Raw genomic sequence first — 10,091 nt, 5'->3', positions numbered from 1 at the left:
CTGGCTTCTCTTGGCCTGCCACCGTCGGCGTAGCACTTGGGCAAGGCACAGCCTTCCTTGCGTGGAGCTCCTTGCTTGCATGCAGTGGTCTCGGCTACAGAGGAAGCCCGGAGGAAGGTGTCTTGGCTCATGCCAAACACGGCTGTAGCCTGGGTCCCATTCCCAGTGGCTTGGGGAAAAGGTGAAAGGCCAGGGCAAGTCTTGTTGCGCAAGAGTGCAGGTCTTGTTCATGCTAAGGGAGGGCTGCTGGTGGTGAAAGAGACGCAGAGGAGGGAGTTTCCTTGAGGCAGCTACGTGGAGCGGTGGGAAGGCTTGCTGCCTTTGTGAGGGAGGAGCTCCTTTCCTTGGCCTCGTCAGCCACATCTTCTGCAGAACCCACAGACAAGGATTAATGTGGCAAGGAACCTGCTGCTCTCCGCGTGCGTCCTGGGGGATCCACGTGCTGCCCGCGTGAGTCTATTTGCGTGGCTTCTGAACTCCTGCTTGGCAGGGCTGTGTTGCCGGACCTTGCCAGCCTCTGAGGTTATTCAAGAATCCCTTCTTAAAGGAAGGGTTTCCAGCTACCTCCATGTGTGTTCCTTCTTATTCCTGGCTCTGCCTGTCCTCGCCTGGATTAATGTGGAAGAGGGGTTGTGCTTTAATCTCCCAACATGATCATAGACCCAGATAGGGTGATGGCAAAAAGAACTTTAAAAAGAGAGCTTCTGAGTTTTGCTGTGCATTGACTTGTAGCCAAGAAGCCTCTCTTCAAGGCTGGTTCCAAGACCCGACCTGTACAAGTGCTGTTGGGGACATGTCCCCATCTTTCCTGAGACTGCAGTCCATGAGCAGTCTCTGGAATGTCTTCTCCTTGGAGCCAGGGGGAGGAGAGGAGGGACTTGCTGGCCCAAAGGGCTCTGCGGAGCTCGGGGCTGGGACAAGCCCTGCTGAGCAGGTGCACCGATGAGGTGTGGGACAGAGCTGGCTCTGTACACATCTAGGCGGTGCATGAGGGAGGGACTGCCAGGGAGCCGGGGGGGGCTCTTGACTGTGTCACCAGTTACCTGACAGAGCCCTCCAAGGTGGTGAGCAGCCTGGATGTGCTGCGTCAGCAACCTAGAGAGCTGGCAGTGACCGCCGGCCATCTCTGTGGCTGGAAGCCAAGGGAAGGAGGACCCCTTTCTTCCCGCTTGTGGCTGCTTCTTCCCAGGTTTGAGATTAAGAAACCCCTGGGAAGAAGAGTCCCGTTCTGCAGGGGAAGAGGGATCCGGGGAGAAAGAAGATAAAGACTGACTACTGAGCTGGGACCGAGCAGGTCTGCACCTCGCTTGCCTGGGTGGTCACAAAACGCTGTTCTGAAGAGCTGCCTTCTTGCAGAGTTGCAGGGAGCCCTCTTGACAGGCATCTCCACCATCGAAAGAGGGGTTCACCAGGCAGCTTGACCTAGGCCAAGGAGGCAAAGGGGAAGAAGACAGAACAAAGAGGCCTGTGCACAAGCGAGGCTCCTGGGGAGGTGGATGGGGGCAATGGGATGGTCTTGTGCTCGTGCGAGCAAGAGACTTCCTTTGGGCATGCTGTCTTAATTAGCTCTGAAAGGCAACTAGTGCTTCTCACAAGGGCTTGTGTGTTCTGGCTAGAGCGTGGGTGTAGAGCAGGGTGTTGTGAGATGCTGCTGTCGGCTTCATGCCTTTTCACCTTCTTTCCAGTGAAGAGTTTACCCAACTGTTATCCAGTCCGAGGGCAGAGTTCCAGTCTGAACAAGGGGGAGACCTGAGAGAAGACATGGCAAAGGAGCAAGGGAAAGAAGGTAAAGCAATGGCTGAATCCTGACACAGGTTTGCTGGACGGAAGCCAAGGCTACGCAACGCCTGCCCACTGCTCCAAGGTGCTGTTGATCGGCTGAAGGACACCTCCCCACTCCCTCCCGTTATATCCCTCGTGTGTCTTTCGTTTGAGCCCTGTCAGAGAGAACGTAAGGCCTCCTGGGAAACGTGACTCCAGCACCTCCCATGGGGCTGGTGATTTTGGGAGCCAGACCCCTGCATTTGCCTGCTGCTTGAGAAGCCTCTCTGGCTTTTCAGAAATCCTACTGCCCCACTCCTCCCGCCTACCTCAGGAGAAGGGAGCAGGACAGAGAGCTCCAGGAGAGACTGGGAGGTGTGGGCACGGGAGTGTAGCAGTGAAGATCTGGCTGCAGCAGTAAGTGTGTGCAGTTCCTGCCACATGCTGGCGCGGTTTTGTGGCAGTGAGTCGGCACTGGGTGAAGGATCCCGACCCTGAGCCGTGGGGCTGGATAGAGCATCCTCCACTTTCTCCTGGCCTGGGAGTGACCTCGGCCAGCCCCTGCCTCCAGGCACCTCTCTGCAGCTCCAAGCGAGTGCTTAGGGCTTGTCCTGAGCTGAGGAGGGTGGGTACCGATGGGCGGGCTCAGCGCGGGAGAGCCGCCCCCGCGGAGGGGCCCCACCGAGGAGGGCCGGTCCCGCCAGGCCCCCCAGCCCGCGCTGAGGGCGGCGGGGCGAGCCGGGATGGCGCCGGGGGGCGGGCGGTACTTCTGCACGGCGGGCGGCGGGCTGGAGCCCTTCCTGGCGCGGGAGGTGCGGGCGCGGCTCGGCGCCACGGAGGTGAGGGGGGAGCCGGCGCCGGTGTCCACCCGGGGCGGGGCGGGGCGGTCCGGGGCGGCGGGACCGGCGGCCTCGTTCGCTTCGCGCCCCGGAGCCGGGCGGCCGCGGCGTGGGCTGTGCCGCCGCCGGCGTGGGGCCCCACGGGTCTGGTCTTGGTGTGGGTCGGAAGGGACCTCGAAAGGCCGCCTGGTCCAGCCCCTGCTGTCTCCAAATAGGGGATAATAAACTCTCCAACACTCCGTTTTAGTATTAGAAAGCAGGCATTGCTTTATTCGGTGCCAGGTGCACAGGGGATAGCCTCGCCTGTCGTGCATACCCTAACCCAAACGTTCATCCTTTATATACCTTAAGACCTGAATCTTCAGACATTTTCCCAGAAGTCTCCACCTCTCCGCCTATCTACTACATTTACATAATGCTGGCGTTGCACAACTACACTCCGCATGCGCGGGGGTCTCGGGTGGTCGCCGGTGGTCGTTTGGGGAGTTAGCCCCCCACTCCTTTGTCCCTGTTATGGTCACAAGCCTTTGAGGACAGTTTCTTCTCCTTGGATGTTTCCCAACTCTGTTGTCCGGCCAAGCTGTTCTTCCTGATCAACGCTGTTTGGGCAGTCCTGCCAGGATGTTTCTGTTCTCAAGGGTAGGATATCTTCTCCATACACATTAATTACTCATAAGCCTTGTTAAATTCAAAGCTAATCATTGTTTGGTCGAAGAATTTCTCAACATTTCCCCTCTTTGAGACTTCCAAAGTAAGATCTCTTTGGGAGTCTCACCTAGATTGCATAATTTTGATAATATAATTTTTGATTCTCAGGTACACTCAATTGGGTACAACAATTACAAGTTTCCTTAGCTACTTCCTTTAACAAATTGCTAAGTTGATTTATCTTAGTTCCATAGGTCACGGCTGCACACATGGGGTATAGCATATAGAAAAATTTTTCCCCTTCTGTTACAACAAGTCTGTTTTCCACTTTTATCTCTCTTTTCCAACGTGGTCACCCTGATGGAAGTTGTTGCAGTACTTGAACTGGGGGCATTAACAAACCTAAATAGCAGGATACATACCATCCCCCGGGTAACTATCGGTACGCCTTTTTCCACAAATCCAATATGTACCATTAAATCCTCCTTCCCAAGTTTTAGTTCCATTTTTCCACATTTCACAAATAATGGGAGAGTGCCAAAAAGAAAGATTTCCTCCTGTTGTACCATTTGAAGAAGTGAGTGGCACAGTAACATTTTGAGTGGGTGCAAGATAAAATTTACATTTACTGTTACCTGCATTAAAGCCACCAGAGTAGCCACCACCAATTGTATCAGCTGTGGCTGCTTTGTAACAAAGGAATCCATCCTTTGTACGCCCTAATTTGATGGCATGAGGTCGGTCTGTCTGTCTAATTCACCTTAGGCTCAAAGGTTTGCTTAGGTAACCCATACGGGATGGCACTATGGTTTTTCTTTGTTGTACAATTGACTGCTAACTCTGCTGCTAAAATAACATTCTCTTGTTCGGCCTTTGTTTGGTTAGACCAATTTAGCAAAATACAATATTCTGGCCATTGTAAAGGGATCGGGCTGAAAGGCAACCCTGTTCCTCCCAACATTGTCTGCGAGCATATCCAGCAATTTGTCACATTAAGCTCTTTAGCCAATCGTATTTTTGTCTCCTGATGTAAGTTGTCGTGATTTGTGCCCTGGTTAGTTCAACAGGTAGTTAACATCATGGCTATTCCAACCAAAACACTTACAGCTTACTGGTTTTCAGGTTGATTTTTGAATTTTTATTTGGAGGATCTTTATCTGACGAGGTGACCTTCCAGTGAGGTTCTTTTGGCTCTGATGCCGGTTTTACTCAAGTATAATGCATCCAGGACTCCTTCTGTGCAACCTTAACAGCAGCAAAAGTAGTTAATATCACTTAAGGTCCTTTCCATCTTTGCTGAAGGGGTTCCTCCTTCCAGACCTTGATATAGACCCAATCTCCAGGCTGGTGAGGATGAACCTGTGTATCCAAACCCAGAGGTGAAGTAAAGAACCACGTATCGATGTAACGAGGAAAGGATCTTTCCCATTCTCATCACATATTCTTTTAAATCCTGATTTCCTTTGACCTACAAATCCCCAGGATAGTTTACCACTTGATAAGGTTCTCCTGGACTAAGTTTCTTTCAACAAAGCTAGTGGAAGGGCCTGGGGCCATTTGAATTTATTTTCTTGACACATTTTGCTTGTCTGTCTCTTCAAACTGATTCATTCTTTCCACCTTTCCACTAGATTGTGGCCTCCATGGAGTGTACAGGTCCTACTGTATTCCCAATATTTTGAAGGATTTCAGCCACAAAGTGGGGACCCCTATCTGAGGACATTCCTATTGGTACTCCAAATCTGGGAATTATTTCCTTCATTAATACCTTTACTGCTTCTCTAGCCTTGTTGGTGCGACAGGGAAAAGCCTCTGGCCATCCAGAAAAGGTGTCCGCTAGCACTAATAAATATCGGTAACCACTTTGACGGGGCAATTCAGAAAAAATCTATTTGCCAGTAATCTCCTGGACTATTCCCTTTTCTAACAACTCCCATACGTGGGTGTCTAAAATTTTGCCTGATATTGCGGCCTATCCTTGGGAAGGTTAATGTGTTTGTTAGGGACTATCAAAAGATGCCCCCCCTCCCTTAGCTGCTTGCTTAGCTGCCTGATCTGCCAACCTGTTGCCCACATTGATTTTGGTATTTCCAAATTGATGAGCCTTACAGTGCATCACTGCGACCTGTGCCAGTAATTGGACACTCTCCTAGAGCTTTGCATCCATATTTAATGGGGGACCCTTGAGCTGACAATAGACCTCTCTTTTTCCAAATAGCTCCATGAGCATGCACCACTCCAAAGGCATACTTGGGGTCTGTTCAAATATTTACTTGCTTTCCTTGAGAGAGTGTTAATGCCTGTCGTGGTTTTACCCCAGCCGGCAGCTGAGCACCATGCAGCCGCTCGTTCACTCCCCCCCATCGGGATGGGAAAGAGAATTGGAAGAGTTAAAGTGAGAAAACTCGTGGGTTGAGATAAAGACAGTTTAATAGGTAAAGCAAAAGCCGCGTGCACAAGCAAAGCAAAGCAAGGAATTCATTCACCACTTCCCGTGGGCAGGCAGGTGTTCAGCCATCCCCAGGAAAGCAGGGAATGGTCCATCACGCGTAATGGTTACTTGGGAAGACAAACGCCATTGCTCTGAACGCCGCCGCCCCCCCGCCTCTCTTCCTCCAAGCTCCTTATAAACTGAGCATGACGTCATATAGTATGGAATATCCCTTTGGTTAGTTTGGGTCACCTGTCCTGTCTGTGTCTCCTCCCAACTTCTTGTCCACCCCCAGCCATCCTGCTGGCAGGGCAGTGCAAGAAGCAGAAAAGGCCTTGGCCCCGTGTAAACACTGCTCAACAATAAGTCCATAGAACAAAAACATCTCTATATTATCAATGCTGTCTCCAGCACAAATCCAAAACGTATCCCCACACTAGCTACTATGAAGAAAAATCAATCCTCTCAGCTGAAACCAGGACAATGCCCTTTCTAGTGCCACTAATTCCGCCTTCTGTGCTGAGGTGTTAGGTGGAAGAGCCTTTGCTTCAATCACCTTTTCCTGTAAAAGCACCACATAACCTGCCAATCGTCTTCCTTTTTCCATTTAACTGCTTCCATCTGTATAGAATTCCCAATCAGGGCGTTCAAGTGGGGTATCCTTTAGGTCCTCTAGGCTAGAGTAGGCCTGTTCGATTGTTTGCAAACAGTCACATTCTATTTCCCCACTATCTTCCAAAAAGGTGGATAGAAATAATGCAGGATTAGCATAGATGTTACCTTTCAGGTCACATCATGCATCTCCAGTAAGATGGCTTGATATTTCATCACTCTGCTCGGTGATAACCAGTGATTTCATTTTGCTCCAGTATTGCTGTCAGCATATGGGGCACGTACACGGTCATCCGTTACCCCATAGCGAACTTCCGGGCCTCTTGAATCAGCAATACCGTCACCGCTACAGCCCGGAGGCTGGACGGCCAGCCTTTACGCACATTGTCCAGCTGTTTGGAAAAGTTTCCCACCAGTCTCTTCCAGGATCCCAAACGTTGGGCGAGGACTCCCAGAGTCAGGTGAAACCTTGCATGAACGAACAATTCAAAAGGTTTAGTTAGATTTGGTAATCCTAGAGCTGGGGCCATCGTTAAGGTTCTTTTAAGTGACTCAAAGGCTCGACAACACTGCAGGGTCCAGACCAAGATGTCTCCTGATTCTTTCAATGCCTTGTAAAGAGATTGTACTATTAATCCATAACCTGCACCACCCCGCCATTCCCAGAAAAGCCCGTGGTTCCCTTGTCGAAGTCGGTTCCGGTGTTTGACATATAGCTTCTTTCCTCTCTGTCCCCAGGCTCCGCAATCCTTGGGAAAGAGTGAACCCTAAATATAATACTTGTTGTTTTACTAGTTGAGCCTTTTTTTTAGACACTCGATATTCAGCTTGTCTCAAGAAATTTAAAAGGCTTATAGTGATTTCCATACACGTATCAGGTGACTCGGCCGCAATTAACACATCATCCACATACTGCAATAAAATAGAGTCCTCGTTATGTTGCTTCCATTCTTCTAACTCTTTGGCTAATTGATTCCCAAACAGAGTGGGGCTATTTTTAAACCCCTGGGGAAGAACTGTTGACGTGGCTTAGCCCCAGCCGGTAGCTAAGTGCCACGCGCGCTCGCTCACTCCTCCCCCAGCGGGATGTGGAGGAGAACGGAAAAACAACAGCAAAGCCTCAAGGGTTGGGATAAGGGCAGTTTACTGGGACAACAAGGGAGAGGGAAACAATCAACAACAGTGCTGATAACAGATAGTAACAATGGGTGATAACAGAGAACGATTTTACCGATCCGACCGACCGACCGGATGCTCGACCCATCCCGGAGCCATGCCGACACGCCGAACCTGCCCCTGCCCGACTAGCCCCCTTTTATGGTGAGCATGACGTCACATGGTATGGAATAGCCCCCGGCCAGCTTGGGTCACCTGTCCTGGCTCCTTGGGAAATTAACTCTATCCTTGCCAGAACCAGGACAACTGTCCAGGCCAATTGAATTTTTCGCCCTGTTGTGGGGCTTTCCCATTTGAAGTTCCTGGCTCCCTTTGTCCAAGGGTATGCAAAAGAAAGCATCCTTTAAGTTCAGAACTGTAAACCATGTGTCCGTTTCTTTAATTGTTGTAAGTAGTGTATATGGGTTAGCCACCACTGGATGGATATTTTTTTACAGTTTGATTGACAGCTCTCAGGTCTTGTACCAAACAGTACTCATTTGAATGAGGTTTCTTTACTGGCAGGATCGGAGTGTTAAACGCTGACTGGCATTCAACCAATAGCCCAAATGTTTTAAAATTATTTATCAACATCTCTAACCCTACTCTAGCCTCTAACCGCAAAGGGTATTGTTTCTGCCTTACCGGTTTAGCTCCCGGCTTTAACCGAATCTTTACCGGTTCTGCGGCTCGCAACCTTCCTGGAGTTCCACTGGCCCATACCAATGGGACTCCTGCGTTCTCTATTTCCTGCGGGATTTCCGGTTCTGTTTGAACTGGGTCCTGTAACATATAAACTTGAGCATCTAAAGGTTTAGATTCAGGTATTTTACACAGATCCTTCCTCTTTCGAAAGTTATTTGTGCTCTGACTTTGTGAGGAGGTCTCTTCCCAGCAAGGGGACAGGGCACTCTGGCAAATATAAAAACTGATGGGTTACTTGCTGTTTCCCAATATTAAAATCTAGTGGTTGAAAGAATGGTCTCCTTTTCTTTTTTCCCTGTAGCACCAACAACGACCGCATTCTCTTGACTTAGTTTCCCTTTACCGGTATTAATTACTGAGTAGGCTGCTCCAGTATCTACCAGAACATCTATTTCCTCATTCCCCAGTGTTATTGTGACCAGGGGTTCTGTTGGGGCTTCTTTCGAGACTTCCCCCGGTCCCCATCATTGATCAGTATCTCCATCTAGGGTAAGAAGCCTGGCGGCTATTTGAGCCTGTTCTGGCCTTAGTCCGGACTCTCCGCCTCTCCCTTGGGGCCATTCTCTTTCCAGTGTCCGTCCTGTCTGCAAATTGCATGCTGATTTGGACCCAACTGAGCAGATACTCCTCTTCCCATTCCCTCTCTACCTCTTCCCCTTTCTCCTCTTCCTCTGGGAGCTCCTCTCCCAGGATTCGTCAATGCAGCAACTATTTTCCTTTCCCGATTCTCTTTAACCACTTCTTGGTTATTATACACTTTCCTGGCCCTTTCTAACAACTTGCTCAAATTCCTTGAATCCTCTCCCTCTAGCTTTTGTAACGTTCTTCGAATATCCGGAGATGCCTGTTTCACAAAAGATAAATGCTAACTGCAAGGCATCCCTCCTTTTCAGGATCTTCCCTATACATACCCGCCAACTTTTTCCACAAGCATAAATCAGTCTCTAAGAAAGGTATTTTAAGGGTCACTGGTCCCTCTGTCCCTACCGCCTGTCGCAGCGGAGCTTCGCAACTCGACCTCACAATCCTCTCCTCATTCTCCCTGCAATAGCACTGAATTCCTCACTTCCAGCAAAAGATTCCCCTTCATCAGAAACATCCTGCTCCCCTCCTTTGATTCCTTTGATTCCTTCTATCCTTTACGCAACCAACATTTCCACCTCCTCGTCCGGTCCTCCGTATTTGACACATCATTTACAGATACTACACGCCGAACAACAATGCTTAGAGTTTCTAATTATCTTTTTCCAAGGCCAGAACCAGAGGATCTCTCAGTATTAATCTACATTCCCTGCTCCATTCAGGATGATCTCGTAAAGCAAAGAATAAATCAACATAGGGAACTTCATCCCATTTCCCCTCCCTTCTGCAAAATAACATGAATTGAACCATAGTATTATACATTAGACTGCCATCTCTAGGTCATTTTTCTCCACATTCTAATTTATACATTGACCACCAGTGTTGACAATATTCGACAAGCTGCCTCTGAGGGAGAGGATCTTTCCCCACCTCTCTCCAATGATTCAATATACATCCTAGAGGAGCAATTTTCCCTTTTATCACATGAGTATACTCCGAGCATCCCCGTATTAGTGTATATTAAAACCTTTACTGGAATTTTGTAACCTAATCCTGCAAGGATTTTTCTACCCTTAAAAATAAAGAAAAGCAATGCCTTACCACTCCCAGGGGCCGTGTGCTGGACCTCCACAGATCAGAGGATCAGCGATCTCCCTGAAAATACTCGGTGCGTGCCGGAGATCTTACAATCCAATGGTCTGAGAAGTCTCAGAGACAGGGTCCCACCTGGGTAGCCAGAAACTGTCTCCAAATAGGGGATAATAAACTCTCCAACACTCCGTTTTAGTATTAGAAAGCAGGCATTGCTTTCTTCGGTGCCGGGTGCATGGGGGATAGCCCCGCCTGTCGTGCATACC

At 49.4% G+C, this 10,091-nt stretch overlaps 1 long non-coding RNA gene across 2 annotated transcripts; it reads right to left on the bottom strand.

Annotated features, from left to right (window-relative positions):
- Positions 1-3,445: 3,445 nt before the first annotated feature.
- Positions 3,446-10,075, bottom strand: LOC142602868 (uncharacterized). Of its 2 annotated transcripts, XR_012836686.1 has the most exons (4): positions 9,835-10,075; positions 8,092-8,229; positions 6,167-6,759; positions 3,446-5,548 (listed from the first exon to the last, which is right to left on the bottom strand). It is a non-coding gene; the product is annotated as an uncharacterized LOC142602868 (long non-coding RNA). The 2 variants fall into 2 exon arrangements; XR_012836685.1 differs by lacking the exon at positions 9,835-10,075 and having other exon boundaries at positions 8,092-9,037.
- Positions 10,076-10,091: the final 16 nt, after the last annotated feature.

Source organism: Balearica regulorum, chromosome 9 (genome assembly GCF_011004875.1).
Source record: "Balearica regulorum gibbericeps isolate bBalReg1 chromosome 9, bBalReg1.pri, whole genome shotgun sequence".
Taxonomy (NCBI): Eukaryota; Metazoa; Chordata; class Aves; order Gruiformes; family Gruidae; genus Balearica; species Balearica regulorum.
This window is presented reverse-complemented; position numbering and strand designations above follow the sequence as displayed.